The sequence below is a fragment of the Peromyscus maniculatus genome, chromosome 14, assembly GCF_049852395.1.
Source record: "Peromyscus maniculatus bairdii isolate BWxNUB_F1_BW_parent chromosome 14, HU_Pman_BW_mat_3.1, whole genome shotgun sequence".
Lineage (NCBI taxonomy): Eukaryota > Metazoa > Chordata > Mammalia > Rodentia > Cricetidae > Peromyscus > Peromyscus maniculatus.
In genome coordinates this window covers 56,259,611-56,272,065 of record NC_134865.1, presented here as the reverse complement: position 1 = coordinate 56,272,065, position 12,455 = coordinate 56,259,611, and the positions used below count along the sequence as shown (strand labels likewise).

At 40.8% G+C, this 12,455-nt stretch overlaps 1 protein-coding gene across 15 annotated transcripts in view; it reads left to right on the top strand.

Annotated features, from left to right (window-relative positions):
- Window positions 1–12,455, top strand: part of Numb (NUMB endocytic adaptor protein) — a 113,364-nt gene that overhangs the window by 19,041 nt on the left and 81,868 nt on the right. For all 15 annotated transcript variants that reach the window (XM_076551021.1, XM_076551025.1, XM_076551032.1 and 12 more), the window contains exon 2: window positions 10,038–10,174. The gene's annotated coding sequence lies outside the window, so the exon portion shown is untranslated. The remainder of the gene's footprint in view (window positions 1–10,037; window positions 10,175–12,455) is intronic.

Here is a 12,455-nt window from a genome sequence, read left to right as displayed (position 1 = left end):
ATTTTGGACTTAAACATTTACTGTTGATTATTGGGAGCTTTGGTAACTTAAATGACAAAATGAATACTTAAGGCTGTGGTGTTTCTTTTTTCTTTTTTTCTTCTTCAGACAGGGTTTTTCTGTGTAGCTTTGTTGCCTGTTCTGGATCTCGCTCTGTAGACCAGGCTGGTCTCGAACTCAGAGATCTGCCTGGCTCTGCCTCCCAAGTGCTGGGATTAAAGGCATGAGTCACTACCGCCCAGCAAGGCTGTGTTTTAAGAGTTATTTTTTGAGTTTTGTATATGGAATCATTTATTGGTTCAGGAACTTTAAAGTCTCATGATCTGCTTGGAGGAATATTTTTGTATTTTATCTCCATGTAAGAAGTGATAGTCCTGCAGGGTGTAGGTAATAACATTAGCAGTAGTTAATGATGTGTTAAAGGATTTGTTCTCAGTAGCTTAATGTTCTTACCAATTTAGTCCTCTCAACAACCCTTACGATTTTATCTTTATCTTCCAGTTAAAACTTCGAGGTATAGAGAATAAACAATTTCCCGAGATTGTAGAGTAAGTGGTGGAAACTGGAGTTCACATTTAGTTTGCCCCCAGATCTCAGGCTCTTAACTTTCAGTGTTAAACTGCTTCAGTGAATTTGCCTTCTCTTTAGAACATACCATTCTGTGATAGGGATGGCTCCAATTTAAGTTGCTGTCTAAGAGTGTACCGTGAGGGATTGGGGAGATGACTTATTGGGGATAGTGCTTGTGTGCGAACATAGGGACCTAGTTCAGATCTTCAACACCCATGTAAACAGTTGAATGGTAGTGTGTTCTAGAAATGTTGCTGGTTCTAGACAGGCAGATCCCTGGAGCTCCCTGGCCATTCAGTCTAGCCAAAATGGTTCAAAAAGTAAGGTTGAAAGCAATTGGGAAAGCCACCATTGTCAACCTCTGGCCTCTGTGTGTGCACGCACACACAGTTGTGAGTGCACCTTTACACATATGCACACAGGCATACACACAAGAATATGTAGAGAAAATAATTGCCATAATGAGGGAACAGGAGAACTAGTTTTCATCTTGTTGAAGGCCACACCTGAGACTGGCATTTAAATTCTTACAGAGGAGTAGAAGGAGCCAGCATGCAGGAGGCTAGTTGATAGGTCAAGTATTTTCTCCATGTGGGAAGGCTTTTGAATGGGAAACAGTTTGAATTCTGAGGAGCTGAAGTGAGGTTAGAGCTTAGTGTGTGGTGTGAAGAAGGAACAGGAACTGTTTTATGGTCCTGGTGATCAAGCCTGTGCCCGTGTGTGCGCATGTGAGCATGTTGTATGCCATGGTGTGCATGCAGAAGTCAGAAGGCAAATTGTGGAAGTTGTTTCTCTCCTTCCACCATGTGGGTTCTGGGCCTTGAACTTAGGTTGTCAGTCTTGGCAGTAAGCATCTTTACCTGTTGAACCATGTCAATGGCCAAAAGGTGTCTTAGTAAAAAGGAGTATTAGATAGTTAAGGAATGAAGAAAAGTTCTCACTAGAGGAGATTGTAGGGTAGTATTGTTGCATTTGAGGTTGTTGATGGAAGTTAATTATAATAATTAATTTTTGGGGATTGTGGTTTTCTCCAGTGCTTTATTGAAGTCAGGGGAGTTGTTTGCAGCTTCGCTGGGGAACTAGGAAGGGGAGAGATAAAGGTGAAGTGAGGGACTAGGATAATTATTGATGAGCTGTGGAATTTAAGTTGATAAAGAAGGAAATGAAACCAAGAACTGATAGGAAGAGAGTGGAGGGCTCATAATTTCATCTCCTTCAAAACAAAGAATTACTTCTGGGAGTCTAAATGAACAAGTGAGTTGGAGGATCAACAATAGAACATCTAACTTGTACAGCCTTAAGATAATTTAAGCCCACCTTGTAGCCAAATGGATTGAACATGCACACCTATACCCAGTGACTTGTAGGGCTTATATGTGTGATTTCAAATATGACATATTAAAGTCTTAAAAATCTTTGTTTATTTAATAAATGCAAGTATTAACCCACTTCTTTTTTGACTTGTACTTCCTTTAAATTGGTCACAGGAAAAATAATTCCTTTGATAAATGTCTGGATATATTTGGAATCTTTTGGGAAGTTTGTGGCATAAGGTTTGTCCTTATCATTGTTCTATTCCTGTCAAGAGACACCATGACCAAGGCAATCTTTTTTTGTTTTGTTTTTTGAGACAGGGTTTGTTTCTCTGTGTAGCGTTGGAGCCCTTCTTGTAACTCACTCTGTAGCCCAGAGATCCGCCTGCCTCTGCCTCCTGAGTGCTGGGATTAAAAGCATGTGCTACCACGCCTGGCTTGACCAAGGCGATTCTTATGAAAGAAAGCACTTAATTGGGAGCTTGCTTACAGTTTCAGAGGGTTAGTCCATGATCATGCCTGGAAGCAGGCAGGCATGGTTGTGAAGCAGTGGCTGAGAGTTTACATCTTGAATCCTAGGCAGCAGGCAGAGAGAGAGACAGAGAAGCAGAGAGACACTGGGCCTGGTGTAGTTGGCTTTTGAAACCTCAGAGCTCACACCCAGTGACAGACCTCCTTCAACAAGGTCACGCCTCCTAATCCTTCCCAACAGCCCACCAACTGGGAACTGACATTCAAGTAGATGAGCCTATGGGGTCATTCTCATTTGAACCACCATAAGGTCTAAGCTTATTTCCCTTAAAGCTATTCAAAAACTCATATTTATTTCTGGTATACTCTCTTTTTAAGTTTCATACATAGCTAAATGTACACTTAACCATAATGATCCAACAATACTACTACTAGATATGTATGCAAGTGAAATGAAAACATACAGTCACACAGAAACTTAAATGCTTTAGTGCCTTAATCGCCCCACACTGGAAATTATCCAGATGAATTTTTAGCTGGTAAGCTAAGAAACTTTAGTACCTCCATACAGTGAAATAATATTTTGCACTTTGTTTTACAATATGAATGAATGTATTATGCTAAGTGAAAGAAGCAAAACTCACAAGACTATGCATGATTCCACTAAAACATTTTTGTAGATTTATTTATTTACTTATTTATTTTTGGTTTTTCAAGACAGAGTTTCTCTGTGTAACAGCCCTGGCTGCCTGGAACCCACTCCATAGACCAGGCTGGCCTCGAACTCAGAAAGATCCACCTGCCTCTGCCTCCCAAGTGCTGGAATTAAAGGTGTGTGCTATCACTGTTTAACTTAGATGTATTTATTTTTACTTTGTGCGTGCGTGCGTGCGTGCATGCGTGGCTACTATGTGTGTGTAGGTATCTACAGAAACCAGAAGAGGGTGTCAGATTCCCTGGAGCTGGAGTTACAGGCAGTTTTGAGCTTTCTGACTTGGGTGCTGGGATCCAAACTTGGTTCTCTGGAAGAACAGTAAGCCCTCTTAACCACTAGTCATCTTTCCAGTTCACCTTTAGGATATTTTAAAGCAGGTAAACTGCAGGGACAGAAAACTAGTGGTTTCCAGGCGTTGAAGGAGGGTTGGATTGCACTGGGCATGGAGAGAACTTTTTTTTAACATTCTATTTTTTTTTTAATCCTGATTGCTATAAAGGCTACATGTACACTGAGAAAATTAGGTTTTAATATATGTAAGTTACATTTCAAAGTTCTAGCATATAAAGTGTTTTGAAGCCAGGCATGGTGGCACACATCTGTAATTTCAGTGTTTGGGAGGCAGAGATAGGAAGTTCTCCTTAAGTTCAAGGCCAGCTTGGGCTGCATAATGACTTCCAGGCCAGCCAGGGTTGCAATAGAGACCTTGCCTCTGTAGAAAATAGTAAAAATGATAACATTTCCCAATAAGCAAATAATAGTTGAATTATACATATAAATATTGATTAGATTCTGGGATACAGACGAAATCTACCTATCTTCATCTGTTCAGAGAGCTATGTTTTTACCTAAGTTGCATAAATGAGATTCCTATTCATCTTCTCCTTCACTGTTTGATTTACGGCAGATATTTTTCTATAGGCTAATCCATAATCTAAAAAGATTTAGCTTCCCTTTCTGAAAATACAGCCAGCATATTCTTTCATCAGCTTGATACGGTACAAATTCTTATCCTAATAGTAAAATGTTTCACTAAAGCTTACCCAGTGATTGGGAAAAACCAGAACTTATTATAAGCCACAGTCTTCCTAGGGTCCCCCCTGCTAGGTAGCCTCCGTGGTTCTGTGGGTTGCAATCTGATTGTCCTTTGCTTTATATCTAGTATCCACTTATGAGTGAGTACATACCATGTTTGTCCTTCTGAGTCTGGGTTACCTCACTCAGGATGATATTTTCTAGTTCCATCCATTTGCCTGCAAATTTCATGCTGTCATTGTTTTTCTCTGCTGAGTAGTACTCCATTGTGTATATGTACCACATTTTCTTAATCCATTCTTCAGTTGATGGGCATCTAGGTTGTTTCTAGGTTCTGGCTATTATGAATAATGCTGCTGTGAACATAATTGAGCGTGTATCTTGGTGGTATGATTGAGCATTCCTTGAGTATATGTGAGACCTTGTCTCAAAAGGAAAAAAAATTTCAACAATTGTGCAGAAACATATCTCAAACTCTGTCTTTAGATTCAGCTTATGTCACTTGGGGGAGGAGAATATGGTATATAGGCATCATTAGCACTGGAAAAAAATCTTTGAAGTTCTTGAGACATTATGCAAATATTACATATCTTTATGCCTAACAGGCCTCATAGTGTGTCTTTAAAAGGTATTACAGAGTAAGTGTGGTGGCTCATGCCTTTAATTCCAGCAGGCAAAGGCAGATGCAGATGCAGATGCAGATGCAGATAGATATCTCTGAGTTCAAAGCCAGCCAGAACTACATGGTGAGACCCTGGTTGTTTTTTTTTTTAAAGATTCCAGTGTTAAAAGAGACTAAGAGAACTTTAATGTAGTATTTTTTTCTAGTTTTAGAGCCTGGACCTACATAAATTACCTTAAAATAATAGTCTACAACAAGTTGACACACCACTGCCCCTGGCTTTTTTATGTGGATGCTTGGGATCTGAATTAGGGCTCATGCAGGCACTTGACTGACTGAGCCATTTCTCCAGACCCTCCACAGAGTTTGACTGGTTCTGTTTTCCTTTCGAAAATAAATCAAGTTCCTGGACTTAGGAAATTTATGATTTTCATAGGAAAAGAAAATTGTGAAGTCTATGCAATCTTAAAGATCCTTTGTGTGTGGGAGGATTCATGAGTGTACACATAGGTGTGTGCAGATAGATGCATGTGGAGGTTAGAGGCTGATAACAGGTGTCTTTCAACTTGATTTTTGAAACAGAGTCACTGAATCTGGATACTTACTGAATTATTACTCAGGTCTGAATAAAACTTAAATCTTAGGCTAGTTCATCTTCTCTGAGCTGTTTCTAGGATGGACCTACCTAGAGTGTAAGCAGTCTTGGTGTTCACGTTTAGAGAGTTTAGAGACCCTTGGTTGCTGTAGTTTTTGAGATAAGGTCTCATTATCTGGTCTAGATTGCCCAGATAGGCTTTAGCTGGTCGTCTTGCTGACTTGGCACCATGAGTGCCAGGATGAAGGTGTGTGCCTGCACAGCTAGCGGTGAGAGACTGACTCTGCATCATGAGTGCCAGGATGAAGGTGTGTGCCCGCACAGATAGCAGTGAAAGACTCCCTCTCTTTTTTGGGTTTTCTAGACAGGGTTTCTCCGTGGGTAGTCCTGGCTGTCCTGGAACTCCCTCTGTAAACCAGGCTGGTCTAGAACTCACAGAGTTCACCTGACTCTGCCTCCTGAGTGCCAGGATTAAAGGTGTGCGCCACCACCGCCTGGCCAGTGAAAGACTCTTAATCTTGGAGGTAGTGTAAAATGTTACAGTGGAGATACAGCTTTTTAATATAGGGGAAATTTTGGCAAGCCAAATCTTTGAGCCAGTAGTCTCTAATTTAGTTGTGTCTTATGAGTTCATATCGTCAGTATATTCTAGTTTCATTTCTGCTGTTATGATAAAATAACCTGACACACACACACAAAAACCCAAAAACTTAAAGAGTTTATTTCAGCTTATAATTCCAGATTACAGCCCATCATAATAGGGAAGCCAAGGCTGCAGAAATTAAAGTACCTGGTCATGTTCAAATCAAGCATGGAGCAAAATGAACTGTGTGCGTGGTTGCCAGGGTTCTGCTGGCCCTTCCCTTTTCCTTTAGTCCAGGGCCCAGCCCATGAAATGGTGCCACTGACATTCAAGGTGGGTCTTCCCACATCTATTAGCCTAATTAAGAAAATCCCTCATAGGTATGAGCTCGGGCCAACAATATAAACTGTTTCTCATTGAGACTATCTTCCCATGTGATTCTAGATTTGATAAGTTGATTAAAACTAGCCATCGCAAAGTGTTTCTAATTGTGATTTTAGAAAATTAGATATTTTTCCTTTCTGATACTATTTTTATTTTGGGAGGGGGGTTGTTTTGTGTTTTCAGACAGGGTTTCTTCATATAACAGCACTGGCTGTCCTGAAACTCACTCTGTAGACCAAGTTGGCCTCAAACTCAGAGATCTGCCTGCCTCTGCCTCCCAAGTGCTGGGATTAAAGGTGTGCGCTGCCACAGCTGGCCCTGATACTATTTTTAAAAGTAATCCATTTTCATATTTTCTTTTACATATAACACCTAGTCTATTCTAATCCTAAAATGTCAAATAGATCATGCACTCGTGTGTCTGTGTATTTGCATGTGTGTGCATGTGCATGATTGTGAGCATGTGTGTGTTTTGAGACAGGGATTCACTGTCTCAAAGCTGGCCTCAAGCTTTTGGTCCTTTTCCTTGAGTTGCCTGTGCCCTGCGATTCCAGCCATGTTTCACTATGCCTGGCTTCCACTCGTATATTCTGTCTCTTGGGCTACCGTTGGGATAGTTAGTTCCTTGAAAACAGCTACAAGACAGTAAAGAGGCTTCATTTATTTTGCTGTTACAGAAGCAGAAGGAAAATGTTGTCCTGGGAGAATGTGAGATTCTCCTAGAACTCTAAATGTCTACTTTTGATGTTAAGTTTGGTCAAATGCACGTCAGCTATTCTAACCAGTACCGTGGTATTTATTTATTATGTACACAGAAGAGGGCGCCAGATCTCACTACAGATGGCTGTGAGCCACCATGTGGGTGCTGAGAATTGAACTCAGGACCTCTGGGAGAGCAGTGGGTGCTCTTAACCTTTGAGCCATCTCTCCAGCCCTCTCTGTGTTTTATTACTATATTTAGTCTATTTTATAATGCAGCCGTTAAAATTGAAAGTAAAATGTCAGAAACATTAGTCTGTTCAAGAATTAGGCCAATGAAGAAATGAACTGAAACACATTGTTGTCTAAAACTCATTTACAAATCACATCTGAAATTGTTTTGGAATGAAATTCCCTGTTGTTCTTCTGTTTTCATAAATAACATCAGTGAGAGTAGATGGCTGCGCAAACAAGTTGGTGGTGCTCTTCAGCCTTTAACTCTACCTCATTTTTCCTTTAAAGCCGTGTAAGCCCTTCCTATGGACCTCCCCAAACTCAAAGTAATAAAAGAGAGCTGGGATACAGCTCCGTGACGGGCCCTAGATTCAGTTCTCAGTGCCCAAAAGGTGGGGAGTGGAGAAAGAAAGAAAGAAAACTACAAAATACCCAACATCAGCAGCAGCAGTGGTATTCTGCAGTACTGGGGTTTGAACCCAGGGCTTTGTAAATTAATACATACTCTACCCCTGGATTACTCCGTGTGTCGGTTTAGTGTTGCAATGCCGTATTGAAAAGTCTTGGAGGGCACTATCCATTTATGTTTAACCCACATCATAATAATCTCTATGTTCTGTTCACAAAATTATTTGCAGCAAATGTTTCTAGTTTTGCCAAAATCTGAGTTTTATAAACAAAATTAGTTTAAAAAAATAAAGGGCTTTACAGTCAGGTATCCTGATCTGTTTTATTTTGTTATTTATTTTTTTTAAGATCAAACAACTATTTTTTTTTATTGAAAATGGTTTTTCACACAATATATTGATTAAAATTTCCCCTTCTCAAACTCCTCCCAGATCCTCACCATCAACCCACTATCATTAGGGGGGAAAAATCTAGAAAAACATAATAATAAAATAAAAATAGTCTCAGCCCCACTCTTTAGTAGTTTTATAATCTTGGAAGTTTCTAAACTCACTTTACCTCAGTTTCCCTAGTTATAAAATGACAGTACTAATAGCTCATTTTATGAGCCATCAGGATTAAATGACTTAACTCATAGAAATTGTTTAGGAGAAACTGTCAACTAGTACCCGTAAATGTTAGCTGCTGCCAGCCATTTTATTCAGAAACAACACCATTGTATCATTTGCGGTAAATTTGTATTGCTTCTTAACACAGGCATTTTTTATTCCAGTGTGATATATGTGGCTAATTAGACTACACATTAAAAAGTTACTGCTGGGTAAAAGCCCTAAGAATGTTTTACTTTCAGATTCTGCACCGGCTAGTGTTTTGTGAACTTGAAACAAGCCAGAGTTGTTTGAGAAGAGAGAACCTCAGTTGAGAAAATCTCCCCACGAGATTGGGCTGTGGACAAGTCTGTGCACAGTGCACTTTCTTGATTAATGATTGAGGTGGGAAGGTCTAGCCCACTACAGGTGGTGCTACCCCTAGGCCTTGGTCCTTCATGGTATAGACCCCAGGATGAACAAGCCATGGGAAGCAAGCCAGTAAATAGTGTTCCTTCATAACCTCTGCTTCAGTTCCACTCGCCAGGTTCCTGCCTTGCTCCTGCCATGACTTCCCAAGATGGTAGACTACAAGCTGAAAGATGAGATAAACCCTTACCTCCCCAAGTTGCTTTTTGGTCATGGTGTTTTATCACAGCAGTAGAAACTCTAAAATAGAAATCATAACTTTTTTTGTTGTTTTGAGACAAGATGTCATATAGCCTAGGCTGGCATTGAATTCACTGTGGAATTGAGGATGACTTTGAACTCCTAATTCTTCTGCCTCCATCTCCATTGTGATGGGATCATAGACATACATTGCTTGATATTTTGAGACAGGTTGTCACTCTGTAGCTCAGGCTGGCTTGGAGCATATCATGAAGTCCAGACCTGGGTATGGTATCTCATGCCTATAATCCCAGTAATGGAGATTGAAAGCCGTTTTGACTCAGTCACAACATTAAAAAAATAACTACTATGCTGTTTGTCAGACTGTAATGAAAGAAGAATTTAACCTGGGAAACTAGGAAAGGCAATCGCATATTAAGCACAGTTGATAACTTTATCCATATTGTCTTGTCATACCTGGTGCCTGTCTAGGTGAATTTCTGGATTTTAGGAATTGCTAATTTAATCTTCTCTTTTAAAGACAGAACTGCGTCTAGGAGTGTATCAGATCTCTTAAAGCAGAGTAGTTTGACAACTGAGTCTAGACCCAGGCCCCCCAAATTATAATCCGATCTCCTCAGTTTCCACCACGTGAAAATTTGTGGTATAAAGAATCAGACACAGAAAATGGATGACTTAATTAGGATGAGTAGTAGCTCTTTAGAGTAGAGACGGGGCCAGGTAAGATAGGCTTGGGTCACAAGTTTTAGACTGGCCCGGCTTCATAGGGAGACAATCGTATATTAAAAAAAAAAAAATGAAGCTGGACCTTAAATCTAGAGTATCCTCCTCTATTTTAGTGTGATTTGACTCCCGGTTTTAGTGAAACTTGTTTTTGTGTACCTTAAGAGACTGTTAATTTTCTTTCAACCTATATATTTTCATGTATTTATTGCATGGGTGTGTGTGCGTGCGCATACGTGCATGCACGACAGGGGTGCATGTCATAGTGTGCATGTGGAAGATAGTGGAAAACTTTGTGGAGAACTGATTCTCTGGTTCTGCTGTGGGTTCCAGGGATTAAATTCAAGTCACCAGCCTTGCACTTTCCACTGAGCCATCTTGCCAGCTGCCTTTTCAGTTGATGGGGTAGATTATGAAGGATTGAAATTGAAAAGAGGTATCTATATTAAGAATTTCCTTTCCTTGCAGTTTTCAGATTTTGGAGCCTAAGGAACATTTTCCAGGGAAGACTGCCAGTGCAGACATTTTGGCAACCAAGATCTTGATACGTAGCCACAGACTGGAATACTGGTGGGCCACAGTCCTCAGAAACCTTCTTAAGACAGGTAGGTGAAAGACTGGGGAATGGAAATGTGGGTTATTAACTGCTGGAAAAGTCCGTCCTTCCTGTTTTCAATTCCATTTTATGTGTATGGGTATTTTGCCTGCATGTATGTCTGTGTACCATGTGTGTTCCTGTGCCTGAGGAGGCCAGAAGAGGGCAATGGATCTCCTGGAACTGGAGTTTCAGATTATTTTGAACTACCATGTGGGTGCTGGGAATCATACCTGGGTCTAGAAGAGCAGCCAGAGTTCTCAAAGACTGAGCTATCTCTCCAGCACTCTTCTTGTTTTTGGTTAGATTAACTAGTTAACTGTCTTTACATTTTTAACCTTTTTTGCTTGGTAAAAACAAAGCATCCCAAAGTGGGTAATATATTTTTTGTATTATAAAATTTATTATAATATTTATTGTATTATAAAGTATTTGTTAAGATATTAGTGGTAATGTGTTTATGAACTTGTATGACATTGATTTCATTATAAGTTATTGTAAATTTAGTAGCTTTTAAAGCATCCATCCATCCATCCATCCATCCATCCATCCATCCATCCATCCATTCATCCTTCTATCTATTTTGTTTTGAGATAGGGTTTTACCCTGTAGCCCTAGCTGGCCTACATCTCACTATGTAGTCCATGCTGGCCTTAAACTCACAGCGTTTCACTGCCTCTGCCTCTTGAGTGCTGGGCTAAGAGGTGTGCGTGCGTGCGTGCATCACCACACCTGGCAGGCGTGTTTGTTTTGCTTACACATCTGCAATTTGATTAAGATTCTTGATGGGTTTGCTGGTCTTCGTGGCATGAGGTGGGATAGTTAGGAGTGTGACTCGGTGGCCAAGCACTGTAGTCCTTTGAATGCTTGCTCACTCCTGTGTCTGCTGGTGAATGCTGACTTGGCCGAGTCCTCAGCCTGGGCTGTTAGCCACCACACCTACACTATACTTCTCCTGTGACTGCTTGGCTTTCTCACAGCATGGTTACTAGATTCAAGAACATCCTGAGAGAGGAGGGGGCAGGCAGATGATTTACTTGAGTTAGCTTGGAAGTCTTGGAAGTCACATAGTATTACTTCATTCTGGGTTTTTTTTTGAGACAGGGTTTCTCTGTGTAACAGTTTTGCCTGTCCTGGAACTCGCTTTGCAGACCAGGCTGGCCTTGAACTTACTGAGATCCACCTGCCTCTGCCTCTCGAGAACTGGTATTAAAGGCGTGCGCCACCCCTGGCCGGCTACTTCATTATGTTTTTTGAGAGGTTATAAAAGTCTGTATAGGTGAGGATAATTGGGAAGTGGACATAAACCCCTCCCTTGGAGGCAGGACTATCAGCATCACATTGTAAGAGCCTTTCATAGGGAATCAACTGTTCTTGCCATCTTTCAGGGATATGATTTGTCACAGTTTGTATTTTTAAAATTTATCTTAGTGTGTGTGTGAATGTGTGCGTGCGTGCGTGTGTGTGTGTTGGGGGGGAGTTGCACAAATTGACAGCACACTTCCACACATGTGGAAGTCAGGACAATTTTTAGGGGTCAGTTCTCTTCTACCATGGGTAACCTTGGGATTGAACTCAGGTTGTCAGATTTGACAATATGCACCTTTTCCCACTGAGCCATCTCACAGACCCAGATAAATACTTTAATGTGTGAGGCCATGTATTTGATCCCCAGTACTGAGCCTTGTAGCTATTCAGATATGGTGGCACACACTGTAGTCTCAGTACTTGGGAAGCAGAGGCAGGTAGATTGCTGCAAGTTTGAGTCCATTCTGTTTGCATAGTAAATTCTAAATCAGCCAAAGCTACACAGCAAGACTGTCTCACAATATGTGTGTGTATGCGCGTGTGCGCTTGTATATAGGCATGCTCTAAGTGTTTTACGTATTTATAATCCCAGCACCACAGAGGTGGAGACAGGAGGATTGAGGGTTTAAGGTCAGCCTGCCTGGCTGCAGTTTATGACCCCCATTTCAAAAAACCAAAGAAAGAATTGGGACTGGAGAGATGGCACAGTGGTTAAGAACACTTGCTGTTCTTGCAGAGGACCCAGGTTCAATTTCAACACCCACATAGTGACTTATAACCATTTGTAATTCCAGTTCCATAGGATCTGATGCCTTCTTCTGACCTTCTTTGGCACCAGACATACACATGGTGCAATACATACATGCATGCAGAATACTCATATACATAAAATAAATCTAAAAAAAATGTTTAAGCTGGACATGGTGGTGCACACCTCGGGAGGCAGAGGCAGGCCAATCTCTTGAGTTCTAGGCCACCCTGGT